The 15,191-nt window shown below is 46.7% G+C and overlaps 1 long non-coding RNA gene across 1 annotated transcript in view; it reads right to left on the minus strand.

The window, feature by feature from the left end:
- Positions 1-15,191, minus strand: part of LOC139056380 (uncharacterized) — a 118,805-nt gene that overhangs the window by 59,007 nt on the left and 44,607 nt on the right. Inside the window, exon 2 of the long non-coding RNA XR_011512323.1 lies at positions 13,925-13,956. This is a non-coding gene — a long non-coding RNA (uncharacterized lncRNA). The remainder of the gene's footprint in view (positions 1-13,924; positions 13,957-15,191) is intronic.

The following is a 15,191-nucleotide window of genomic DNA, read 5'->3' on the forward strand; positions in this document are numbered from 1 at the left end:
CAATAAATAGTATCCACGGACGCCACCTTGGAGCTCTCTTCCACAGCTTCTTCTGCACTGCTGGAAATACGCGTATAGGGATAACATGCATCTTAGTGCCGTGATTACTGCGCGACAAGATGGCGGCCGCGACGCAGTGCATACTTTTCATAGGCACAAAACACAGTTCATATCGTCTATCAGTGCACGTCTTCCATGTACGCATACTAAGGTTCTGGGCGGATTATTTTCCAGCTGCGCTCTATGTGAACGCTATTTTTGCGCGGACCAGTTATCAAGCGATGTTCTTAGATATCCCTGAGGCTTTCTATATTACCCTTCCAGCCCATCCTCACCCTCTCCACCGCCCCCTACTCCCTTTTTTTCCACACACGAAAACACGTAACTCACCTTATCACTGCTCTCCACAAATTCTCATTCATAGCTAGACTGTAAATCAATAATCACACATTGCCTAATTACGTTGCACAATTACTCATTTAAAATTCTTCTTTTTTAATTTTCGTGCTTTTTGAACTTGGTTAGAATTCGTCCATTTTCTTGTTTGGAGTACTGCTTCATCACTTCAAGCAATTCAATGATCAGGGAATATTACAAAGGACGAGGTACTGCTGCAATATTGAAAAAAAAAACAATTACACAAGCCGGGACATAAGGCAGTATGTTAGATCAGACCTGCATCTGGCTTTGAGGCTAATATGCTTCTCATTTGCACTGCATAAACATATGGCCAACTCCAACTCTATCTTTCCCCCACCCCATTTTGCCCCCTGGATGTCCCAGCGTATTACTGCTTTCAGCAGGAGTACTCAGATCTCTCTTTTCTTTTCATGGCGCTGCTTTATGTACAGGGGTTACCGAAGCACCGAATCCAGCTAAATTACGGCCCGAAATTCGTTCCAATAACGCTGCAGCGAAACGCCCAGCAAGAACTTAAAAAAATTAAGTCAAGAAAAACAAAGAGAGCAGCTCGGGAAAAGCGAAGCGTAAAATATGCAGCAGGCGAAGCAGCTTTCACCAGAACGCGGAAAAATAATCTAGAAGCTTGTCTGGCTGTGTTAAAGGAGCAATGAAGCCGCCTTGTTCGTGCCAACGTCTTCATAACTAAAATATGTATCCTGTCAGCCCCTCGGAGACATATAGTTCAACGCAATTACTGAGACACCCTCTTCCTTTTCTTCATTTCCGGGGCACACGGCCTGCGCCCTATTGCAGACATTCAGGCAGCTGCAAGTGAACAAATGACAAAAAGAATAGAAATCCCGTATGCCCCGCGCGGGTATGCAAATGAAAGCAAGGACCCGGCGCGTCGCCGCGTCTAGATGTACAACGCGGGCCGGGGGCGGCAGCGGGGCTCGGCTCGCGCCGCCACACTGCCATCGGCAGAATTATAGTTCGCTATTGTTCGCCCCGAGTCCTAGCGCGCCGTCGCTCTCGAGAGGAAACTCCCGCGGAGACCGCAATTTCGACTAACGAAGCTGTTGCTTCGCTCCCCGCGCCCCCTTCGCATCCCTCCTCCGCCCGTATTAAATTCTCTCGAGGCGCATTCCAAAGAGCATGCAGCCTGCCGCCCCTCTGAGGAGCAACAAGTTCAAGTGGGCGCCCCTCTCTCGTCTCGGAGAGGGAGGACACTGGCAGGGAAGCGACGAACACGGAAGAAGGGGTGAAGGGAGGAGATGAATGAAGGAAAAAAAAAAGTACAATGCCCGGACTGCCGCCCTGTGCACTCATTCGAGAAGGGCAAGGAGGAGGGGGAAAGGGGAGCTTTCGAGAACGAGTTGCAGGCTGGCTTTTTCTGTATCTCTACGCACACATTCGCCGTCGAGCCGAGTTATATCACACGGAGGGCGATTCTTGGGCGGCGGGTGCCTGAGTGGAAGGCTCCGTGGAGAAGGCAAACACAAGGGAAAACGCGCGCGGAGAGAGAGCTAGGTTAGTTTTTATGCGCGTTCCACCAGCCTCTGGCCCTTTTTCTCATTCTCCCCTTCTTCCGCTTCGATGCTTGTATCTTCATTTCTATCTCGATATTTTGGATTTCTCTCTTTCCTCTTTTGTTCAGCGCCTAGCGCACGCTCGTCTTGCCGGACAATATATCTTGCCTTTCGTCGGGTATTCAGCCTTAATCATAACAAAAGCCTTAACCTCCTCGCCTTTTCTCGTTTTTCTTTATCTGACTTCATTACTCGGTCACCGCAGCAGGCCGAGGGGAGCCACTGAGGGCGAGAAAAAGAAGCGGAGAAAGAAAAGAAAGCGAACGAGACTCGCAACCCGGCTCCTCGGGAGCCGCGTTCTCTCGCTCGCACGCGCGCGTCTCTCCTGCCCGCCGCCTTATCCCCTTCGTTCTGAGCGCTTGTCGCGTTATTGTTGCCGCCTCGCAGGTTTCGCTGCGCGGTCGTCCTTCGGTGCGCGTTTTTACTGCTTCCAGTTGGCGGTTGCCGTTTCACCCCGCCTCCTTCTTTATGGGCCTCCTTGCGAAGTGTACTCTATCACGACTCATATGGGCAGAGTAAAGCCACGCTCTTTATCTCACCGCGTTCTTGTGCGCGCGCGCACCGGCTGTCCCGTCTCTCTCTCTCTCTCTTCCTGGTGTTCTTTTTTTTTTCATTGTTGTTTTCCCGTTTTTTGTACGTTTTTTTGTTTTTTTACGAACGCGAAAGGGGTCGTGACTGCCAACGGGCAAACGAGGCAGCACAGGAAGACTGAGAGCGTCGAATGAGGGGAAGCGGCGTTTTGTTGGATAGCGCCGCCTCTCATGCAGTAGCTGACTAAGAGCAAGAAGAAAAGAAGGAAAAGAAGTTCGCTTCACTAATGGGAAGATGTGCCTAGATCGGGAAAGAAAAGACAGAGGTGTTGAAAAATCGTTGATCGCAGAGTGAAAAAAATTCGTTACGCTTTGGTGCACTTCTTGCGTCCTATCTCCTCTTAGTTCTGTTCCCATGACACAAAATGAAACTCACGTTTCAACTGTGGCTTTTCTTCAAAACATAATGATTCGCACATTAAGTGCAACGTGAAGCGATAACCTAACGAAGGCCCAGGCTAACATCTACAATTGTGCAAAGATTGCTTGCGCTGTGCTCGGATATATAGCTGATTTTAAATATACATAACTCGCACCTAGTTAATACAGTAATAGCGCTAAACTGCTACTCCTAAATCATAGCAGTTCTACTGTTTCTGAACTGATCAAATCATTGCTTCGAATTTCATTTCTTAGGCAATTAAGACACCGTTTTCTGTATTTAGCAAATCGAACAGTCTTTAGATAATAAATAGTGTGATGCTCTAAAGTACTTCAAAATATCGCTCCTTTTCGTATTGTGACTAGCCTCCTTCTTTATCTTCTCTATTTTATCTATGCCGATAAAGCCTATGCTACATGTAGAAAAAGAATGCAGCTAATGATGTCTGCGAATTTACTGAGTGATCATCTGTAGCAAGCGCTGATAATCGCCATTACCTCGGCGACTCCATTAAACCTATCAGCTCTTGACATTTTGTCCTTCATTTAATCTTTTCCTCTCCTTTCTAATTCTCCCACCAAACTGAAGCCAACTGGGCTCAGTTCTAGCTAACTTCAGTGCCTTTCATTTATGCTTTTCCTTCTCTGTTTTAACATCCAATAGAGGTTTGCACACATGTCGCGTTGAACTGCTCAGACAAGGCAATTGTAGCAATTATTTTAGTTACATTCTCATTCATGCGCATCACAAATCACGAGCGCTTTCTCATCCAAGTAATAGCGGAGCACAGCAATACACAATACCAAGAACGGAGGACGATTGGGCGAAACAACGACTCGAGCAAAATGCTGACATTATTCATGTTTAAGTATTAACGTAGCACGTCAACCAAGCGCCTTCAATCAATCAATCAATCAATCAATCAATCAATCAATCAATCAATCAATCAATCAATCATTTATCGTGCCCAGGAATAACACTGCGGTCTCAGTGCTGGTGCGCAGACAAACAAAAAACTGCAGACATGTAGAAATCTAAAACAACTACAACAAGAGCCTATGGGACAAAAATATTAGAAAGCAGAACAATACCGAATTGGATAATCAACTAAATAAGGGAGCAACATAGAGCAATAACACACAACTGATAAACGGAGTACATAAACAGAAGAAGAGAGAAACTCTGAAGACAGGAAAAGAGTGAAACAATAAAGAAGTCTTACGAAAGTACGAAGCTTACTTAAAAACTGAATTTTGCAATTTTGTTGATTAGTCCATCACTTATTTTCATTTCACGTGCAAGTAATGTTCGCCGCTTCGAGTAATCGAGTTCAATTATTAGAATTCTGCTATTGGCCAAAGGCGACTTTCAAAAATTATTTATAATCTAAAATGAAGAATAAAAACATTCTGTATATGATGCGGGATCGATTCCGTTCACCACCGGAGATATCTTCACGGATTTTCTTTCGGCATTGAAGAGAGAGAGAGAGGAATATAGGAATGCAGGGATGTTATCCAGTCAAGAGTCTGGTTGGCTACCCTACGCTGGGGGAAGGGAGATGGGGAAGAGAGAAAAGGGAGCGAGAATGTGTAGATACGTGTACGGACAGTACTTGAGTTAAAGCCGCTCGCGCAAACCAGAAGTTCTGAGAAAGCACAAACGTGCCTTCACTGCCTTCTGAGCCGATGATCGGTCGGTGCTTTAGTACTGTCTGTTCACTCAGAGGACGATCATTTAATTTCCTCAATGTGTTGGACAAAGATTGTTTTTGTGCTTCAAATCGAGGACAACGGCACAATAAGGGGTCAATGTTCTCCTCGCATCCGCAGACATCACATGCAGGACTATCAGCCATTCCAATTAGTGCTGAGTAGGCATTCGTGAAGGCAACTCCAAGCCATAACCGACACAGAAGAGACGCTTCACGTCGGTGCAGACCGGCTGTAGGTCTGCGCTGAAGTGACGGGTTTAGTCTGTGCAATCTTGTGCACCTTGCATGTACGGTATTCCACTCTGCTAAGGAGATCGTGCGTGCTAAAATGCCAAGTTGTCTGGCGTCGTCGGTCCTTGAGAGAAGAATGGGGACGCAGCGGTCATCTTGGTATGATGACCGAGCTGCCTTATCGGCGACCTAACTTCCTATGATACCGCAATGGCCTAGTATCCACTGAAAAAAGATATCATCATCTTGTTTTCTTAAGTGATGGACAAATTCCACGATTTCGCACGTCAGCTGATCGTGAGTTCCGTGTCGGAGAAACGACTGCACACATTGCAAGGCCGGCCTTGAATCGCAGAAGACTGCCCATCTTCTAGGACTACCAGCATTTATCACATGAAGTGCGTCGTGGAGAGCCGCGAGCTCTGCAGCTGTAGACGTAGTGGCATGGGAAGTCTTGAACCGCTAGGTTATTCTCATTGTTGGTATAACTAAAACGCCACCGGAACTGGTTGATGTAGTTGATCCATCAGTATAGACATGTGTGCAGTCGCTGTACTTCGAAGCTGCACTGGCCTTGTGCAAGCGTTCATCTTCACCAGGACCCGATGGTATAACCTACCATGCCTTATGTAATATTGGCGAAGAGGCTCGGAAAGTGCTCCTGCTCTTGTTCAACACCTCCTGGCAGACAGGTACGGTTCCCCAGGAATGGAAGACCAGTCGCCTAATTCCACTGGTCAAGCCTGGCAAGTCACCTGTAGGCATTGCGTCATACCCACTAATTGCGCTTGCCAGTTGCATAGGAAAACTAATGGAGAGGATGGTTCTAGCACGGCTAGAATGGTAACTCGAACATTACCAGGTATATCCAGATGCAGTGGCCGGTTTCAGGCATGGCCGTTCTTCCATAGACAACGTTATCGACTTGGTGACGTACGTCGAGCACCAGAAGTCATGCAAAAGATTATCTGCTGCCCTGTTTGTGCATGTTAAAGGAGCGTACGATAACGTAACGCACGAAGCGATTTTCAACGTGTTAGAGGCAGTAGGACTTGGCGGGAAAGTCTACTTCTGGATAAGTAGCTATTTACATAAGAGATCCTTTTTCGTACTTACCGAGGATGGCCCGATCTCCCAGCATTACAGTAGCCGTGGGGTGCCTCAGGGCGGAGTACTGAGCCTAACGCGCTTCAGTCTCACACTCATTGGACTCACCGACATCATGCCATGCACTGTTAGGCTCTCCATTTATGCCGACGACATTTGCATTTGGACGTCGGGTGTGACGCGACTGCAGCTTCGCGCGCGGCTTCAGAAGGCAGCCACTTTAACATCATCCTACCTTCGAGAACAAGGACTTCATATATCATACGAAAAGTGTGCAGTGGTGGCGTTTACTAGGAAACCAATGTCTCCATACGTGATATCCGTTGACAGAAAATTGATCTCGTACAGCACGAGTCACAGATTTTTTGGGTGGTCATTGACAAAAATATCTCCTGGACCCCTCATGTGGATTATGTGAGAAAACGCCTGACAGTAATTTGCCATATGTTCAAGTTCCTTGCAGGAAAGACCTGGGAAGTGCCAATACAATCTATGCTGCAACTGTACAGGGTCCTCTTTATTGGATTCCTGCGGTACAGCCTACCGGTCTTGTCCCACACCTGCAGAACTAACCTGAATATAATCGAAAGCATCCAAGCACAAGCCCTCAAGATATTACTTGGTCTACCGCGGAGTGCGTCAATGACTGAAGTTATTGCAGTTGCCCAGGATTCCACTATTAGAACGCATATTAACATTGAAACAATGCGTATCCACATAAGACACTTCGCCCGGACGCCTACTCACCACCTCGCAAGTCTCCCAGTAGATAGGCCCCACACGACATTCAGTGCGACTGTCTTCGCGCACCGTGCCTCTCTCAGGTCAGGTTACACACCTGCGGCAGGACCTTCGATTCATCCATGGTGTATGCGCCGTACTCAAGTGAACCTTACAATCCCAGGAATTCAGAAAATGTCGGACTTGCATCATCAGCGCTCAAGCAACTAACTTTGGCATTGAAGAGTGGCACAAGCCCAGTTAACTAAGTTGGCGTGAAAGGAAAACGGTTAGATACCGGTATAGATAATGGAAAGTGCGTCAAGTATCCTGAGACCATTAATCAATAATAATAGTAATAATAATAATAATAATAAGAAGAAGAAGAAGAAAAAGAATATTTATTTATGCACCACAAGAAAAAATACATAGTAGGCGGGCCTGTCGAAGCCTAAATGGCTACGACTGGCCCATCGTAATAATAATAATAATAATAATAATAATAATAATAATAATAATAATAATAATAATAATAATAATAATGGTAGCAAGCTTTTAGTCAAAGTTTCAGATCATTAATGATGACACCGGAGGGATTCTTTTTGTTTAAGCGATAACCTTCGCGCGACAGCCCGCACTTTATTGAGAAATAAAACTCGAACGCCCTCTACAAAGGCAGCGAAACCGCGAGACGGCCGCTGGTTGCCATGAAACAAGCTGCCAGCCAAGTAACTTAGTGCCACCTGCTTATCTTGTTGTCATCACCATCGTAGTATTAGCTGCTGTTGTTGCTTGTTTGCTCGTTTGCCTTTTTCCTCCGCCGAAAAGATTCCGCCTCTTCGAGTGCACTTGCACGACTCCTCGCTCACTATGTTCAATCAATCAATAAACAAAGTTTCAACAATAAATCAATAGTTATTCGCATTGGAGCACATGTTTCTATTACGATATTGAAGCCAGGTGGTAATGAAATAACATTGGTATTGCAGAGATTCTGGGATCACGGTTAGTGTCTGAACATCCGTCCCAATAGTGTCCTATGAAATACACGGTCGTGAAACTTTGTCGGCTCTCACCACGAATATCTAGAAACTGGAGCTGGTACGAAGTTTTCTGCTTAATAGAGATTCCCTCACTCTTGCTCCGCTTTGATTCCACCGCTTCAACACGTGCCCCAGTGCGAATCATTAGGAAGCTGATTTAATAAAATTTCGCTTGATTGTTGGAGCTTAACGTCCAAAAGGAATGCAGGGAATATAGGAGGGGCGCCGTAGTGACGGGCTGTGTTATAAATCTGACCATATGGGATTTAGCGTGCTCCCAGTTTTCTACGTTTGAGCGTATTTATACTTCGCGCATAACTAAATGCTGTTGCCATGGCTGGAAATCCAACCCGCGACCTCGTCTTCAGAAACAAAGCGTTAGCTGGCCGCCAATGGCGCACCGATGGGAAGATGTGTGGGTTGTGTCGGACACCCCCTCCTCCCATTCCCAGAATGTTGTCTTCGGGTTGAGCATGCCGGAAAACCCATATATACAGGTAGAATTATACAGTCACCTTAATTTCATGCCAATATTTTACCATTTCATTAGCAATCCCGATTTCATCCTACTGTCAGACTGATTCCTTGGCGGCTCTTACGTGTATTGAAAATACCATTCCGAGACAAATAAAAGTGCGTGTGACCTACGCTCACCTATGATATGGCGGATGCGGTAGCAAAAGCACCTTATGCAAATTTTTGGTAACCCGCCTTGTGCCCATGTCCTAGTCGCACGCACAGCGAATCTTACGGGGTCTCAGGCGAATATTGCCTGTGTCGAACTGGTTCACAGAAATCACAAAAGAATCAATCTTATATGCGGCAGCCCATAGCTTGAGCACCAGCTAAACCCTCAGCTTCCGCGACGCATCGACGCCCTCTTGCATCGTCTCCGCATGGGAACTGCTTATACAAAACAATTTTTATTTCGAGTTATGAGTGCGGCTTCCTCAGCGTGTTAATGCGGCCATGACAACGAGGACATCTACCACCTACTTCTCGACTGTCCCAAGCCCATTAAACGCAGACAGTGCCTCCAACAAGAACTCCTTGAACTTAATTCACATCGAACATTTTCACTTGAAAACGCTACAAGGTGATGGCCCATGCTCATCAAAAGGTACTGCATCGCAAAGCAAACAAATCACTTCAACGCTTCTTTGAAGACGCTGACATTTGTGACGAATATTGATTCTACCGCGTTAGTGTGTATTTGTATCACATTCGTTGCACCTGAAACGTGTACACCAGCTATCCGCGGACATTAATTGTTTCATCGAAAACCTTTTGATAGGGAACTTCACTCTAAGTATTACATGTTCTTCTGTTTTATATGAATGTTACGTAACGAAATAAAAAGACATTTTTTTGAAGATTATTATTTGTATGAAAAAGAACAGCCCGGCATGTGTTGATGTAGAGTTTATCCGTGACGTTGGGCATGTCGATTCTACTTCAGCGAGAAATGCTCATTCCATGCTGATTGGCCATTTTCGTGTTTAGAATATTTATTTATTTATTTATTTATTTATTTATTTTTATTTGTGTGTGCGGGTGGGCGTGCTTGCGTGCGTGCGTGCGTGCGTGCACGCGCGCGCGCAGATTTGGGCACGCAGAAAGATGTGTGCACGCAAACAGTAGGACATTCGACACAGAATAATGTAACTAGCGTTGCAGTGCAGGTCTGTTGTTGTGCCATCTTGGAATACTGCTGTAGCGCAAAGAAAGCAAGAACACAAGAAGAGTACATGAACACCCAGTTTTCTCATGTGCCGTGTAGTGCCGTGTCTGTGTATTCGTGCGCTGTTCACGAGTCCTCGTTTTGTTTACGCTAGTGTTGCTACAACGTTGCTGACCCAGCTTCGTAGCGGAGGTTAACATCATACTTTTCGCGATAATTGTCAATGCAATCATTCATTACAAATGTTACTAATTAACTGGTAAAGCGGTGAAATGGATTGCTGTTCCAGTTAATATTTTCTGATTCTGCATTTTGCAGAACTGCAGAGATTGAGTGCGCATTTTTCGAATTTACTGAAGAAGAGAGAGCTTCCAGAAAAGTCGTGTTTTAAGCTCTGGTTGTCTTCGATTATGCAGCTATGCGGCCACTAATATCATCAATTGAAAACCTATTCAGTGAAATTAAGTTACTTCGTAGCTGTACTGGCTATTATTGAGCAAATTCTGTTGTCCGCCAGCGCCATAAAGTTTGGTCAGCGAAAATTAGCTTTTTGTCTCTAATCCCGAATTGTCCTCAACCAAACAGTCGGGTCGGTGAAAAAAATTCACCGACGTTGGCCGTACTCCCTAATGCAAAATTTGAACGCAGCTCTATACACGTTTTCATTTCCCGATATATTGGTTGGCGCGGACAACCTGTCCCGTGCAGCGTGTTGCAAATGGAGCGAAGTATGCCGCTACTGCCTCGCAAAAAGAAGAGATCGCGAGAGGCAGCGCGTGGGTGACGCGTGGGAGCGATTTAGAGTAGGCGCCGCAGGCGAGATCTCTGCTCTTGCAGCACTTTGTTTCCGTATATGGTATCGATAGGTGGGGGCGCTCGCCGCATGCCTTATCGATCGCGTCATCGGGGAACAGACGACGCGCGCTACTCTGGCGCCATCTCGTGGTGATCGCCGCCTTAGAACACGTCTTGCGCGGCCCTACCCTTTTCTTCTGATGCTTTCACCATACCCTCCGCTTCCGCTTTCCTTCTCGCGCTCTCTTTGCTATCGCCGCCATTCAACACCCGGTGCGCTCCCCGTTCGCGCTTTCGTCCTTCGCTGTGTTCACTCGGCCGTTTACGTCGAGGACGCCAAGGGACGCCAACGCTGAACGCAGGAACGGGCGCCTAAGAGGTGGCTCTAGAAAAAAATAGAATTGTCACATAACTGTATCGATTGTGTCGAGACAATGCGTAAGCTTTGCGTGGTTAGTTTATTTTTACCGTGTGTGATGACACACACATTTCCACTCTACACAACGAAAGTGTATCCGCCGTCAAACAGATTGGGTTAGCGTCCATGAGCCGACATGCGAGGAAAGTATGGGCTTTGATTGAAGCTGTACTACCATGTGTACATCATATACTATCGCAGTTCTATTTAGTTGTGTTCTCACGTTACATACTTGGACACGCCTCAGCGAACAATTCTTTGTAATACAGCCAAGAACAAACAACAAAATAAAAAAGCCGCGGTCATGAATGCAAATAGTTTTGCAGTTGACGCAGACATCAGGTGGAAAAGTGCGCTTTCACAGTAAACTGCATCGTCTCCGCATGCACGAGCGCTGAGCTTGACACGAGGAAGAAAAAAATGGCTGTGGCTTAGGTAAGGTTAAGCCCAGGATGCGAAGCATACTAGCCTTTATTTTAGTTGTTGAACCACTGTTTAGCCTGGTGAACTGCTGTTGCTTGGCTATATTTGGTTCGGCTAGACGAAGAAACAACTCATGCATTACTTCTTCGCCTTCAAGAGTGGAACGCGACAGCGTTCCCGTCGACCCGCCAAGGGGTGTAAGACAATGGGCTACAGGGCAGCGACTACGCGCCCCGCATTGGACGCGGTGAGCGTCGAGCAAAGCAGCGTTCGGCGCGGCAACGAAATGTGCGCCTGAGCAAGAGACGCACGCCTTAGAAACAGCGCGTTTCTAAGGCAACACCGCATTCACTAGAGGCGCTTTTGTACCGCTTTGAAGCGTCGTACTCGTGGCTCAGTGGTAGCGTCTCCGTCCCACACTCCGGAGACCCTGGTTCGATTCCCACCGAGCCCGTCTTGCAAGAGTTGAGCCAAAGCCACTTCTCCTCTGTCGTGACGTCACGGTGTCACGTGATTTCATGGTCACCGCCGCGCCTGAGGAGCTGGGTTGAGCCCTCGTAATATGCTTCGCATAAAAGTGCGGGCACACGCCTCGCCACAGTGGCCGAACATCTCAAGCCACCACCGACGACCAACGTCTGCGCTCGACATAATCAGCAGGTGAGCCCAGACAGCACATACGATACGCTCCGACAATAAGGACACTTCAGTGGGGCGGCAGGGCCCGTGAGGAGCGCTGAATGCGTGAGTGTCGAAATAGCATACGCCGGTAAAAACCAGAGCTTACGCATGCGCACGTGTTTCTGAGGGCACCGTTACAGGCGATGGACCGAAAGATACGCTCACGATTGTTCAAGTTTCAATTTTGGCTGGAAGCACAGCTTTTTAGGTGGCCATACTTAACAATACAAGGTTCCAGAGCTTCCTACTAAATTAAAAGGGCAAGAAGATGTTCGTGCACCGTATGTCGGTGACAAAGTTTAAATACGTAGTAGATTTTAAGGGTAAAATCAAACCTTTTAATCTGGCTAAAACTATCTCAAAAGAATATATTTATGGGGCGGGAAAACACATTTGTGTGAACTTTTACTGAAGCAATTATGCCATTCAGCTATTCCACATGGTAGATATTTCGTTTCTGAAGCAGGCAATAGAGCGCCACAGGTAGCATTTCCGCAGCATTTTCTTCAACCAGGAACCATTTACCACACTGTGCCGCAAAGTGATAGAGATTAACTCCAGGAGCCGCAACACTTATTTTGCAAACCGAAAGGCTGTAGCCTTTCCTTCCTGTCCGCCTGCTTCCGTTCTTCCAGCGGCAAACAAACAAAGCAGCGGCCGTTCTGACGCGAACACGCGCTTGTTTACTGCTCAGTCTCGCTTTCAATCTGCTCTGCAGCCGAAACGTCAGCGGCAGCCCATCCCGGGGTCGGCGCCAACTACCGCGGACTCGAGCTCGCGTGTGCGTGCGTGCGTGCGCGGTCATCGGGCGCATTCACCTGCGCATCGGTCGGGGGGGCTTCCGTAATAAAAGGACACTTCTGGGGCCATCCGTCCAACGGGATCTGCGCTGGACAAACATCGTCTGGGCGACGCCATAAATTCCGGCCCCGGTGAGCGGCTAGCGCGCGAGTCGCCCGAGGAACGGCCTCCCGACACAAGTATCCCCATAAATTCTCGTTTTCTTTGGGGGCTTCTCTTTGTGTTTGCAGCACGGAGACGACAGCGGTATGGCCGCAATTTATCCGCGCCTCTAAGCCGGCCCCCGAGGCTTCCCAGCCGTTTGTCGGCTCACCCTACTGTGTTGATCGTTGTTGCCAATTTGGCATTCCGCGATCCTCACTCGGCTCGGCATAAAAACGCCGCCGAAGGGCGCGTGCTGCCAAAGCGGCTGCGTTAAAAGTCGAGCACGCACGCCACGCCGCACGCGAACGGTAGGCGTCGGCCCAGTGCGGCTGCACTGCACGCGGTTGTGTGACGAAAGAGAAGGACGCGGCTGAGAGTTGTTTTTATTGCTAATGTTATTATCAATATTATTATCATAAAAAACGAAAAGAATAGAATGCAAAATTTGTTAACGTCGAACGTGCCAAAGCTGAGTTTGTCCGCCGCATACGATTCGTGTGCTTATGGAGCAGCACGTGTGCATTGGTGAGAGGTTTCAGTAGCCGCCGCTTCCCACACAGAGCACAGGTGAAAATGTTTTTATGCTGGGTTACTAGGAATTATTATTTGCGCTTTTCAGAACCCAGGTAAAAAAATAATAAACTGCTATAGTTTAAATAAAAGTCAAGAAAAGATAAGCATTTCGTGTCGCTTCCCTTCTGTACTTCTATCCGAGTGCTTTTCTGCATCTACATTCCACCTTTCTCGGCATGTGGGGTCCGCAGTCCTCAACTGAACCCGTGGCCTCCATTTTTACCCAATAGGCACTTAAACACTGTGGATAGTGTAAAGTTCATTAAACGAAGAACTGCCGCGAACTGAATGATAATCACTATGTGTACTCTGTTGCGACACATTACTCATTAACAGGAAAGCACGCTTTACAAAAACCCCTTATCAATATAGGACGTGGAAAACGAACCCGGCGAGTAGATTGTTTGTCTGCAAAATATTAAACACACTTCATTTGCACTAGAGCCGGTGAAAGTTGAAGCGAAAGCCAATGTGCTTTATCCTCAGAACGGCCAGTCTCCTCGGCAGCAAAGACATCACGGGTCTCGAAGCACTGCACTTTGTACACTCTCTTGCTATGCGTTAATCATTAGCAGAAAAGCACACTTTACAGGACTCGTCACAAAGATGGGATATTGAAGGTGAACAAACCTGGTGGCTACATCTTGCGTTGACGGTATTGTCTGCAAAATATTACGCACATTTTATTTGCCAACAGTACCATTAAAAATTCAAGCGAAATGGACAGAATTAACCACAGAATGGTCAGTCTTCTCGACAGGAAAACAGCATCACAGGTATCGAAACGTATCACTTTGTAAACACTGTTCTAAAGTATTCTTCATTAACAGAAAAGCCCGCTTTCAAGGCTAGTCGCGAAGACTGAGCACCGAAAATAACAACCCAGGTGAATAGATCACGCAATGAGAATTTTGTCTGCAAAATTTTGGTAACATCTTGTTTACTAATAGAACTGGTGAAAATGTAAGCGAAAGCCCGCATGCCTTTATCCACAGAACAGCCAGTGTCCTCGGCGGCAAACATGACATCACGTCTCCTAACTACGTCGCAAGTCTTGCATGCAGAATTAGGGCCCGATACGCGCTGCAGCTTACAAATAGCCAGTTGCAACGCTGACACCTGTATTCTCGTGAAACGTAGAGCACGCACTAGCGCCACTGGAATTGTTCTGGCCAGCAAAAAAAGAAAAGATACATAAAAGAAGGAGGTATGGCTCGTGACGTAAACATGAAGTGGGCTTTCATCTCCCATATTGGAGGAGGCATGAGAGAAGTGTCCTTGCGGACGCTTTTAGAAACAATGGGAGATAGCTTCCGCTGAAAAGAACGCAGCTGACCGTCTTGCTCTGTCATCTCAACATATCTTTTATATACGTTATTACTAAGCTCAGAGAAAAATTGTTACGATGCAGAACACTGGCTGGAAGGGGCTTTGCATACTTCAGTTGACATTTCTGCGGAGCCTGTTCAGGTGCCTTTTAATATAATTAAGTGTTCTAATACAGTGTGGTGTCTAAGAAAGAAGAAAGCTGTGTTCTTCCGGTGAAAACAAATTAGCTTAGAACCAAGCAATACTTTTTGGTGGTATGGTGAGTTGCAGTGTGATAAACACTTGCGAATCATCATACGAAGACAAGAGATATAATCACTTCTCTTCCCTCGGAACACCATCGTCTGAGAAAAAAAAATCCCACAGGCGAAAACACCCTAAAATAGTTTTAGTTTGACTTTGTGCAACATATTTTGACGATAGGTTATTAATATTTTGTGCATCTGCTTGCATAGTGCTCTTATAGCGCCAACTGTGCAGCGGTGCCGAGGCCTCGCCATGCGAAAGCCATTTGCTTCGATGCCCTTTTTTATTGGAAAGAAACAGAAATTTGGCTTCAATTAAATCC

Source organism: Dermacentor albipictus, chromosome 1 (genome assembly GCF_038994185.2).
Source record: "Dermacentor albipictus isolate Rhodes 1998 colony chromosome 1, USDA_Dalb.pri_finalv2, whole genome shotgun sequence".
Lineage (NCBI taxonomy): Eukaryota > Metazoa > Arthropoda > Arachnida > Ixodida > Ixodidae > Dermacentor > Dermacentor albipictus.